The sequence below is a fragment of the Athene cunicularia genome (genome assembly GCF_003259725.1).
Source record: "Athene cunicularia isolate RWA chromosome 13 unlocalized genomic scaffold, athCun1 chr13_part1, whole genome shotgun sequence".
Classification (NCBI taxonomy): Eukaryota; Metazoa; Chordata; class Aves; order Strigiformes; family Strigidae; genus Athene; species Athene cunicularia.
In genome coordinates, this window is record NW_020799117.1 from 15,150,973 (window position 1) to 15,164,397 (window position 13,425).

The window sequence follows — 13,425 nt, forward strand, 5'->3', positions numbered from 1 at the left end:
ACTGATTCACATTGTAGCAAATAGCTGCCGGTAAGTATTAAAAAGTGAGCAAATAATGCAAGTTTCAAATCAGTTGTCATCTCCTATATTCACATCCCTGTGCAATTTTTCTGGTTGAAATTCATTCCTCTGCACAAGAGCACAAGATCTCCACACCAATAAAGTCCTAAAAATGTTATCTTATTTTGGTTCCAATGTATTTGGGGGAATCCTGTATCTTTATGCAGTAACTAAAACATATCATTCCTCTCTTGACAAATAAGTAGTCACTTGATAACTTTATAGTGTTTTTAAAAAGAATGTGAGATCTATTCTCCATGTTTATATCTGAATAGTAAGCAAGAGTATGTGATTTCTTCCAGAAGTGTTTGCCAAGACATACCTTTAGAATCAGTGCTTCATTTTGAGGTAGAATTTTGGTGTCAATTTTAGTCTATTTGGGTATTTAATCCTCTAAAGTATCTAGACTGAAGTTTCAAACACCTTATAGTAGTCTGCTAATATGCCAAGTAAACAATTTGTGATAAAGTTTAGTTTATTTTGGTTTGTGAAGGTTTTTAGGGGGATGTGTAGGATCATCCAGGAACATTATATTTCTGTGCATCTCTTGAATTGTTGGATCACATCGCATATGACAAGACTTGAAGTATATCCATTTTTTAACATTGGTTTGTGGAAGAATTTATAATAAAATTTTTAATGACGTCTGAAACAATGGTATCAGTAAATCTCAAGTACAATAATCATAGTGAGAAAATAGCACCACTATTATCCTGTGTCAGGCTGTTTTTTCCCAGAACAGATGAAACCCTCAAATCAAACTGAAACTTCTCTCTTACGAATATCTTCTGTTTCCCTAGAAAGAAACACAGATTAGTCCATTTTCAAGGTAAAACAAAAGGAAGCAAAATTAAGTTACAAAAGGTTGTGTAGGAAGTCTGATACAGAACTGGGAACAGGGCTTTGAAGACTGAGGTACATGACACATGTCTAATCCAGTAGACCACACTGCCTTGTGCAAATTGCTTAAAATCTCTTTACTTAGCTAGACCAACTGTAAAATCCAGCTAATAAAGCTTAACCACCCTTGTAAAGTGCTTTGAGGTCTACATATGAAAAAGCACTATGTGAATGCAACGCAAAGACAGACTGGTTCTTTCCTTCCCTGGAGGGGTGAGTAGGAAGGAAGATCTGAGTGATTTATTTGGGAAATCCTGTGACCCAGGGAGTAGTTATTGACTATGAAGCTGGAAGACGTGGGTTTTCATCTTGAGTGTGATGCTTTCAAGTGTTTTGTACTGGGAGGAGAGCTGTCCTGACTGCATATGTAGATATTTCAAGTGATGAAGCTGTGTATTTTTTTAGTTATGAGTGAACAGAATAGCAGCTCTACAGCTATGATTATGAGTTTGGCCAGCATTACTCATGCCTTCTGGTATTTAATACCCTCTGTTACAGATTTACAAAGTTTTTCCTTTATTTAGTACAGAAGAGAAATTGAAATAAAGCCAACTTTTAAAATTGGAAAGCTTCACTTTCTCAGAAAGCATTGTTTAAAAGCAAATTAATGTTGCTGCCTACCAGTATGTCCCATCATACACAACATCTGAGCACTTAAAACAAGGAAATGAATAATTAGCAGCTTCAGAAATTGTACACTAGGCACACAATTAATTGTTCCTATTAAATACCAATTATTACATATCTATCATACACAGGAAAGTTACCTGAAACAATGCTCTTTATTTGGGGTCACGTGTAATGTGGTAAATGGTATGTTCTTTAGACTGAAAAGATTAAAAAAAAAAAATCTAGATAATTTTCAGGTAAACTCTTACCTCAAATTTAACAATACATATCTTCCACATTAATGAAAATATTTTATTTCCTCTCCTAATATCTGTTTATACTCTTCCATTTACTCCACTACAATAAGCACATCTTATCCATGTGCATTAGAACACAACCTTCAGCTTTCAGCATGTTGCTTAAACAAATCAGTGCATGGTAGTATGTTAATAATATTTTTAAATGGGTTATGTCATTTATTTCTTTTTACAAATGTGTGAGCAGATTATATAGAGGACCACTGGAAATAGAGGATATAGTGTTGGTAAGCTTTAAAGAATTTGTTAAGATGTGACACTTTTTCCTGTTATTACACATGCTACAGGAATTTTCTGGGCTTTTTTAGTTCCAGTTTGTGAATGTTATTATAGATTTTTGCCTCCTTATTTCTAACTGTACTGGGCTTGCATAAAGAAAGAGCTTGTACAGAAATTTCAGCAACTAAAAGCAGAAGAGAATAATACTTTTTCCCTACTTTTCAATATAAAACACAGTTCATAATACACATATCGGCTTGTGCTGACACTTGTACACTGATCTAATTGAAAACCTTGATCTTCCTCTAAATTTAATATCAGCAAAGCAGTAATCATACCAGAAATTCAGTAAAATTTCTGTAACCAGAGTGAAGCACCATAATCTTTTAAAACTGTACTAAGCTTTAAGTAACATGTGACACTGAGAATAATTTTGAAAGAAGTATCACATCATTCATTAGATAAAAGAGATTTAGGCAACCTTACAAAAAGGATCGATTCCTATGTGTCTTCTGTCAAAGTAAGGAAGTATTGATCAAGAAAACATTACAGAAAATGCCTATGTAACTTTGTTGTGGGTTCCTCTGTAAGCATACATGGCTAAAAGGCCTCTTGGATGAAGAAGTCTTACACTTACTATATTTTAAGTAGCTGTTTGGAAAATGTAAGGTTATGTTTCCAGCTAGCATGGCTTTAGCGTATACAGAAAGTCATTGAAAATCTATGCATAATATCTCAATCTTCCGTCATTTAAAGGCAGCTTATAGCCCTTTAAGGTTTATCACTTATGACATATTTATAATAAAATAGGAAAAATAATTTCATTCCTATTATTAATTGACAATGGTTCACAGTTCTGGTACTACTGTATTTTCAATCTCTTACAATAGAAGCTACTATATATTTTGCAATGTGAGCACTCTTCCAAGCAATTCAGTCAGAGTATCTTCATAGACAATCTCAAATAAGTTATAGGAAGCATAACAATTAGCTACCAAACAGTACAGGATTCCAGTCCTTGGACATCCATGAAGTTGTTCAAATGGTAGGTGAAGTTGGTTTGTCAAATATTGATTTTACAATCACTAAATTAGTTGTTCAAGTCCTGTTATTTGGTGAACTGTAGGTCATTCCTCAGATGGCAACATTATTATTTGATGGATTATTCAGAAAGGGGACACTGGCAGGACTGTCTGAATGGTTCTCTTATGCAGTGGAGTGTTCCCTTTACTGAAGAGTTTTAATGCTTCCATTTACCTTAGTTTCCCTTTCTCAGGGGTTGTGTTCAATTCTTCTTCAGTTCTTCATGACACTAGTTAAAGTGCAAGCAAACTCCTCCTAGTATTCAACAGGCAATTTTAATTCCTTGGATAAATGGCAAAGCAACACTTTCTTCCCTTGTAGGCCAGTATCAACTAAAACAGGTTGTGGTTTATAAATACTGTTAGTTATTCCTGGGACTTTTGTGTTCATGTTTTTGGTGCCTTTCCTGGCCAGAGAAAATCCTCACTGAAAATCTTTTCTTCGTACTTGATGTTTCTCTTAAAGTGTCATGACTTGACCTATGTCTTCTTTCTTGCTCTCTTGTTCCATTTGGGATTACTTTTCTCATTAACATGACTAAGAAAGTGTCTCTTGTGATTTGTCACTTTAGAAGTTTTTACCAAAATAAAAGGCAGGTGCATGATATCTGCTTTAAAAGATCAATATGAAATCAATACACTGGTTTTGAGATAGAAAAACAAAATTAATAAATGAAAACTTGATTGGTTAAATAGCCTAGGGACCATGGCCCCTTAAGGATGGGGTTTATATGACATTAGTGTAGTCTTATGAGAATTGATCCAGGAGTTCATATATGTCACCCTAAAGGAAATGCAGACTTCTGATAGGGTAACTGACATCAACAGTCCATTAACTACACAGAATACTTCTTCACTGACTGTTAAGTGAACTAGTGACTTCAGGTTTCAACGTGGACCTGGGCACAACACACAAGGTAGTGGCATGAATCTCTCGTCTTTAAGATGTTTCACTGGCTTAAAAGTGATTAGTTTTCTGCCCACCTCCCCCAGTTATGAAGAATCTGGTATTTGTATGACTTATCATAGTGTAAACTGAGTTCTGTAACTTAAAGTTGATGCATCTGTAAACCACCGTCATTTGAGAGTTATCCTGTGCCTACAGATGGTACTGTACAGAAACTGAATGCTGAACATGATTGTGGAGACAGTATCTGCTACTTTGCTTCACCAATCCTTCTACTGTAATTATGAAATGTAATCCTATTTGAATCTTCCTTTCCAGTTTTACAGACATATTTCCATGTATAGTCTGTATTATATCCATTAATATTTTATCACTATTAAATGATATTTGGTTTTTTATCTTAAAAAAAAAGGTAAAGCTAGATATAGAGTTGCAAACAATATTGGAAACTATTATTCTAGTTGTTGCTGAAAATGTCTCACTGTTTTCGCTTCTTTTTTTAACAGTAAAAACAAATGAAAGGAATTGTTCTGTTTTGTGGAACACTGCTAGAAGAAAAAGATTTTGCTTGGGACATATTTTGTGCTATCCATTGCTTTATGTCACAATTTAAAGTCACTGAATAAGATGATTGTAGCTACTACTGCCCTCTTTAAAGATAAACCCTTTCACAATAATTTTGCTGTAATACAGTATTGTCAGGAAATGCAGTATGCTTTACCTTCATGAGAAAACCTCTCTAATTGGAATCATTGGACCTTGACTTACTTGTCACAGCTATATTCAGGGTGAAGGTGAAATCTTTGAGAAGTCTGATCATGAAAATTAGACCATGGATCCTCTGAATAAAAGCATTATAAGAGGACATATTCATATGCAAGATCTTTCTACTAGATTTTTTTTTTCTTCTAATATGTGAAGACAACAATGGGCGATGGGGAGGGAAAGAGACATTCTTGATGGCATTTGAACATTCTGACTTGTTACAATCCAGTAATTAAAATACAGAAGAAAAAAATAAATAGCCACTCTTGTTTCTTGTGCTGGAAGAGTTAATAAAATCTCAGTCTTAAACTTCAGAACAGGTGGGGGAATTGCAGCTAAAGCCATTGAGCTTAATGAGAATTACTCATGCATTCTGATTGTTCAGATATTGGATGAGGGACCTGCAAGGCAAGTGCTTTTCCTAAGCTCCTAAAGTATGGATAATAAATAGAAACAAATCATCTTCTAGTGATTAGTAGACATATATAGAGAGAATTCATAACAGAAAAATAAGACGGTTACATTGCAGTGTAACAAAGCCATAGCTGAGGTACCCTCTTCTCTATTTCTATTATTGTTGCTATTATTATTATTTAGGAATACTGGGATCTGGCTGTTAATGTTTTCCTAAAGTATGGATTAATAATTTTTAAAAAGCTTGACAAGAAGTGTGTGGGTTACACTGTGTTGTGTTGTGTGTCAGAAAGCACAGCCGGTGGAGGTGAGCACAGGAAATGGGGGAAGGCTCAGAGTTAGCTTTGCATGCTTCAGAGGTGTCCTCTAGGTTGGCCCACACACAAAGTAAAAAAGTTCAGGAAAGATACAGAACATATACTGTGTTGATTTAATAACAGAAATGAATGATGGAACCTGTGGTATGCAGGAGATCTACTGAAGATGGTGAAAAACTCCTGGAAATTAGCTGGTTAATGATTCTACATATTGGTATTCCCAGAAAAAAATAAATAAAATCATTTGATCTGAAATCATCTTTAGGTTATCCTCCTATTAATATTGCTTGAATAATTCTCATAAAAACTTTTCAAAGCATGAATCAGTCAATTTTTTATATTGGGCTAAGGCACTTAATTCTTATTTTTAATTCCTGACAGACTTTTCTCGATAACTTGTACATATCCAACTCTAAGAATTTTAATATCTTTAATCATAGTAAGGTAAAACAAGAAGATGATTATTGTAGAAGGATGTATTTGCTTGGTTTCTAGGAAACGTAGGTGACTGGTTAGTGCAAAGCTAAATAAAATACCTGCTGTGGTATCATAGGTTTACATTACATATTGTTCAGAAGGTTGGTCTCAGAAGACTAGCTCCCAAAGAGAAAAGTAAAACTGTTGTCTCATTTTAAAAGATGCTGTATCATATGCTGCTTGCCTTGTCACTCTTACTTGCGTATAATGGAGATGACTAGAAAGTGAGCACCAACTCTTCAGTGAGTGGCTCTAAAAGGGTTGTTTAGGCTACTGAATTATTATTATTATTATTATTGAGTTAAAGAGTAAATGAGGAAAAAAAATTTAAATGGAAAACAAAATGCATTACTCGTTACTTGTTGAAAATGTACCTAAAACCTTTGTTGATGCACTATGCAACTCTCATTTTCTCAAGTAGAGATTTTTATGACAGAGCTGAAGAAAATGGAAAAACATAAACTCAAGAAGAAATTACTAGAGATTAAATATTTCTTTTTGCCAAATCAGCAACACACACAGATAATGGAAAATATTTTCTACAGACAGATGGGATAGTCAGATATCCTAGGAGCATAAGTATGAAGTGTCTGTTAAGATTCTTTTTTATACATTTGCATATAAATATAAACATCATTAGTAGGGGCTAATTGCCCTGTAGGAACTAAAATGTAAGCATTAGCATCTTCAGGGTTGCTGGTTTGGGTTTTTTTTTAATTTTTTTTTTTTTTTAAGCATCTTTATCACCCATCACGTCTGGTACTGCATGGCTGCAACAGATAATTACTACCATTAAGAATCTCAATCACAAAATCAAAACCATTTGGACTAGCTTCCAGGGCCACCCAGCACAGTAAGTAACCATAGAAAATGACTATATTAGTTGTTTTTCTCATACATATTCATAGGGGCACTTGATTTGACTTTCATAGTAGGGGCTTGTAAAAGCTCATCCACAGATTAGCCCCTACAAAAGACTGAACATCAAAGGTAAGAAGATATCATACATCATAAAAATCTTTCTAAAAAGCAGTGCCTAATGCAAAGAATTATGTATTGTAGCTACTCAGAAGAAAAATACTAATATAAAAAAAGTGGCATTTCAAGTATTTAGCTTTTTCAGTTGTCCTACTGATAGAAAAGGACAGGATTTATGGTAGACAAGGACTGGCTAATATGCCAGAGCTGGCCAAAGAGCAGTTGAGTCATCTGTGATGAATACCCTTGACTTGTATATTTGGGAGTCTAAGATGTATGACAAAGACAGTTATATTAACACAGTGGTGTCAGTTAAAAAAAACTCCTTAGCTTTCAAATATTGCTGTTACTTCACCCTTGAGAACTTAGATATTTGATTTCAATCTTAAACTCAGACAAGACCTTGTTGACATTTTATAAAAACAACCAAACAAACCAAACCCCCATGTTCATGACATTCAGATAATGTTTGTTGTTGCAGAACAAGTGTGTTAAATTATGAATTAGAAATAGTACAAAGAAATCTTCTAGAAATCTTTCAATTTTAAAAAACATACAAACCCATTATTATCTAAAAATAAAGTGCTTGTTGTTGAAGTACAACATCTGCATAACATAACACTTAGCAGACTTTCTCACTCCGATGACCCGCCCCATCTGGATGCAGAGCAGGTATCTGGGAGCCATCGATTATTCGCTGGAGTGGATTTCCAGACAGTTGTAACCATTTTTGCTGGTTTTTATTTGCTTCATCTGTCCATATTCCAACTCATATGTCTTTCTCTGCTTCTCTGTCCACTTTCTTATTTTCTTTTCACTATTTCTGCCAGGTTTTTTCCCTGTCAAATGATGAATACTTTCTGATAGAATTTCTTAGAAAATAGTACGGGTGTTGAACAGGGTGCTTGCCAAGAATATCCTGCTTACCTAACTTTGGCCTGCTTTTTTTTTTTTTTTTTTCCCATGCATATCATCTTCTTCACATTTAGTTGGTCAATGTCACATGATGCATTCTTCTCCTATCTTCAAGTGCTCCTTGACACAGTGGGCCCTAATCTCAAGAAAGGGCATATTTGTGGGTTCAAATACATGTGCTAAGTCAGGTAAAGACCTTCAAGCAGTACCCTAACTCATCTGTAAAGTAATTTCCTCAGAATCAGCTGCAGGAAACTGCAGGAGAGTAACAACCACTGAAAAGCTGAGAGAACCAGCTATGGGAGGTTATTCAGAAAAATCTGGCTCATTATTTGCAGGAAAACTTTCAGCAGCTTTATGTCAAGCTTCTAAAGAGTTTCAAGATGACCAAAGCCATGTTTTCTGGCATTTTTGCTGTTCATCAGAAGTTATCTAGCTCTATATAAATGCTTACAGTAGCCACCAAGGATTCACATACTAGAGACATCATTGGATTTGATTTAGCTTTTCCAGCTTCGGTTCCAGTAGCAATGTACTCTCAGCGACATTGTGTTACAAAAGTCTGAAGAAGATAAAAATGGAGTTAGTATGACATAACACACACTTTTAAATTTCTAGCCTTACTTTCCTTATCTGTTGTTGTTTATCCTTGAATTTATTCACACATTCACACCATAGATTTTAATGTCACTGGGGAAGGAAAAGATCTGTCCCTTTGTAAAGCACCATGCATTCTTATGTGGCTAAAAAAGATATAGCCACATTAATGTTAGTGGCTCTTATTTGATCACCAAGTGGAGCTGGGAGAGATCCAAGATAAAAGCACAAAGTCTCAGCTGACACAATCAGTACCAATGACTTTTTATACTGAAAACAAAATCAGCACCTTCTCAGCTGGGTATAAACCTTGGACCTGATAGACCCATTTGCTCATTGCTTCATTTCCTACCAGAACAAAGCTTTGAAGTGGACTGCCTGCATAAGAAGCAAATGTAATTGCAGAAAACGCCTATAAACCAACGTAGGGAGTCCAGCCCAGTAAGGTTGGATTTCTGTATGAACTAAATGAAAGAAAAAAGGGCATGATCAGTGGATGTGATGAACTGTTTATCCTCACAGATACTGTTCTCACAACAAAATTAGAAGCCCCCCATGAAAATTTCTGGTGGAAATCAGAAGTTCTAACTATAAGTGGTATTGTACTCTGCAACTGGCATAGTCGATAACACTTAAGATGGAGCATAACATGTTTATGCAAGTGTTTATAAGGTGTATTTCTCTGCAGCATCAAGGGGCTGAATTACTGACTGGGAAGACCACTCCCAGTCTTCAAGCACTGTGAGACTAATTGCTGAGAAGTATAAAGATTTTGTCTTCAGTAGAATAGTCCTTCAATCCTAACCGCTGCAGTAATTGCCACAATACACTCCTGGTCTCCTGACAGTTTGAAGTTCAAAGAAATTTCAGTGTTAATTGAAAGTGCTTCACCCATTCATGAGTTTGAGTATATGCCAGATGAAATATCTCACATACAACTGTATGTATAGGGGATTACAACTTCTATTCTACTGGAGAGGCACCAAGTCATGTGACTTTAAAATAGATTTTCCTGATTATTCATAAAGTTGTGGTATGTGGTGGTTAAAAACAAGCTGCATGTGTAGAATCACAGAATGGTTTGGTTTGGAAGGGACCTTAAAGATCACCTAGTCCCACCCCCCTGCCATGGGCAGGGACACCTCCCACCAGCCCAGGTTGCTCACAGCCCCGTCCAACCTGGCCTTGAACCCTGCCAGGGAGGGGGCAGCCACAGCTTCTCTGGGCACCCTGTGCCAGGGCCTCACCACCCTCACAGGGAAGAATCTCTTCCTTCTATCTAATGTAAATCTGCCCTCTTTCAGTTGAAAGCTGGTACCATTCATCCTATCCCTATACCCCCTGATCAAGAGTCCCTCCCCAGCTTTCCTGTAGCCCCTTTAAGTACTGGGAGGCTGCTCTAAGGTCTCCCTGGAGCCTTCTCTTCTCCAGCTGAACCCCCCAACTCTCTCAGCCTGTCCTCACAGGGGGTGCTCCAGCCCCTGAGCATCCTCGTGGCCTCCTCTGGCCCCACTCGAGCAGGTCCGTGTGCTTCTGCTGTTGGTGCCCCCAGAGCAGGACACAGCCCTGCAGGGGGGTCTCACGAGAGCATAGCAGAGGGGGAGAATCCCCTCCCTCGCCCTGCTGCCCACACTGCTCTGGATGCAGCCCAGCACACAGATGGCTTTCTGGCCTGCAAGCGCACATTGCTGGCTCATAGTTTTGCATCCACTAATACCCTCAAGTCCTTCTTGGGGCTGCTTTCAATCCACTCCTCACCGAGCCTGGATTTGTGCTTGGGATTGCCCCGACCCCTGTGCAGGACCTTACAACTTGGCCTTGCTGAATTTCGTAAGATTTACATGGTCCCACTTCTCCAGCCTGTCCGAGTCCCTCTGGATGGCACCGCCCTTCCCTCCAAGCATGTCAACTGCACCCCACAGATTGCTGTTATTGGCAAACTTGCTGAGGTTGCACTCGATACCACTGTCCTTGTTGCCAACAAAGATGTTAAACATGCTGTTCCCAACACAGACCCCTGAGGATGTCACTCATCACCCCCCCTCCACTTGGACATCGAGCTGTTGACCACAACACTTTGAGTGCGACTATCCAGGCAATTCCTTATCCAGCAAGTGGTTCATCCATCAAATCCATGTCTCTTCAATTTAGAGACAAGAATGTTGTATGGGACAGTGTCAGAAGCTTTGCACAAGTCCAGGTAGATTATGTTGCTCTTCCCTTACCTACCAGCACTGTAACCCCATCATAAAATGCCACCAGATTTGTCAGGCACAATTTGCCCTTAGTGATGCCATGTTGGCTGTCACCAATCACCTCCTTATTCTCCATGTGCCCTAGCATAGTTTCCTGCAGGATCTCCTCCAAGACATTGCTAGGCATAGAGGTGAGACTGACTGGTCTGTAGTTCCCTGGGTCTTCCTTTTTTCTCTTTTTAAAAATAGGGCTATGTTTCTCCTTTTCCAGTCAGCAGGAATTTCATTGGACTGCCACAACTTCTCAAGTGTGATGGATAGTGGCTTAGCCACTTCATCCACCAATTCCCTCAGGACCTGTGGATGCATCTCATCAGGTCCCATGGACTTGTACACCTTCAGGTTCCATAGACGATCTCAAACCTGATATTCTACTGTGAACATTTTTTCATTCTCCCAGTCCCTACTTCTGCCTTCTGTGACTTGGGTGGTGTGGCTGGAGCACTTGCCAGTGAAGATTGAAGCAAGATAGTCCTTGAGTATCTCAGCTTTCTCCATATCCCAGGTGACAAAGTCTGCCATTTCCTTCTGGAGAGGGCTCGCACTTTCCCAGGTTTTACTTTTATCACCATCATACCTATAGAAGTTCTTCTTGTTGCCCTTGATGTCCCTGGCCAGATTTAATTCTACCAGGGCTTTCGCCTTCCTAACCTGATCCTCGGCTGTGGAGACAACTTCTCCATATTCCTCACAGACTACCTGTCCTTGCTTCCACCCTCTGGAGGCTTCCTTATTGTGTTTAACTTGTCTAGGAGCTCTTTGTTCATCCATGCAGGCCTCCTGGCATTTCTGCCTGCCTTCCTCTTTGTTGGGGTCCTCCAAGCTCATCACTCCTGAGCTTGGAGGAGGTGATCCTTCAGTATCAACCAGCTTTTTTGGGCCCCTCTTCCTTCTGGGACTTTTTCTCATGGTACCCTACCAAGTCAACCCCTGAAGAGGCCAAAGTCTGTCTGTCCTCCTGAAGTCCAGGGCAGCGAGCTTGCTGTGTGCCATCCTTGCTGCCCTACAGATCTTGAACTGCCCCATTTCATGGTCACTGCAGTCAAGGCTGCCCTTGAGCTCCCCGCTCCTCACCAGCCCCTCCTTGTTGTTGAGAACAAGGTCCAGCACAGCACCTCTCCTCATCAGCTCCTCTGTCACTTGGAGAAGGAGGTTATCGTCAGTGTGTTCCAGGCACCTCCTGGATTGCTGGGCCCTGCAGTGTTGTCCCTCTGGCAGATATTGGGGGGCTGAGGTCCCCCATGTGGACCATGCCTTCTGAACGTGAGGCTGCTCCTGTCTATCTCTTGAGGGCCTCATCCACTCGGTATTCATGGTCAGGTGGCCTGTAGCAAAGCCCCGCTATAACGTCTCCTGCCCCTCCCCTCCCTTTAATCCTGACCCACAGGCTCTCGCTCAGCTCCTCACCCATCACCGGGTCATTGACATAGGGGCTGACACCCTGCCCTGCCTGTCCTTCCTAAAGAGCCTGTGTCCTTCCATTCCAACACTCCAGTTGTAGGAGCCATCCCACCATGTCTCTGTGATGACAATAAGATCACAGCCCTGCAGGTGTGGGCACGTCTCTAACTCCTCTTGTTCATTCCCCATGCTGTGTGCATGAGGACTATTCTGTATTTTAAAATACTGATTTAATGTAATTTTAAAAGGTTATTATTTTTTTCGTTTTGATAGTTTGGGTCACCAGCACTATATTCCTAAAAAATACTTTGTTCCAATAATGCAGTTTTTGTGGAAAACTTTTCCACTGAACAGTTTTGGCTACACTTGTTCTGAGTGTTATCTCATTCTCAGTGCCATCTCTTCTCATCATTTGGTCATGTGAAAGTGCAGAGACATAGCACATCATAGAAGCGTGTACCTCTTCCAAGTCACAGCAAAATGGTCAAATTCTTGCCCTACCAGAACTCTTAAGTGGATTAAGGAAAGTGGATTAGGTGGTCAGAAATTACTTTCTTAAAGTGTTCATGCATTGCATTTTGCAGATGCCAAAGTAACTAATCTGGAAATCGTTTGCTTGATGAAATGTGAATGAGAGTTAATAGAAGATAGTCCTAGAGTATAGTTGGGAGGGAAGAGGATATTCCACCTTTTTTTCCTGATGCCCCCTATGCTCCAGCCTCAGCATGGTCTCCCAGTGGTGCTGTAACTCAGCAGAAAAATCACTGTGTCAGTACTGCACGCTAAAATCTAGGCTCAGAGCTTTAACGAAGAAAAGGCTTAGTTATTGCTGGAGAGCTTCCAGAGAGATGTGCTAAATTAATACAGTTATTACAGTTGTGGTCTGCTTAAACTCTTAAACCGTTGCTGCATGATCCATATTCGGGCTTGCCAGATGTGATGAAGTTTACTGAAGTATTTTATTTCAAGTATTCCTTCAACAGTCTTCTACATTGCAGAGGGTTTGAATTCAAGGATTTTTTTTTTTTTTAGTTGGCTTCAGTGTTTAGGTGCCTGTTTATTGCTAATAGTCAGACTTGTATCCCCCCACTAAAAAAATGATAGAATTTTGGAGGTAGACGTCTTTCGTTCTATTGACTTTATTGCAAAACTTGAAAATTTCATTGAAATTAAAGGATTATAGAATCAGTGAGATTGAGATACTTATATAAC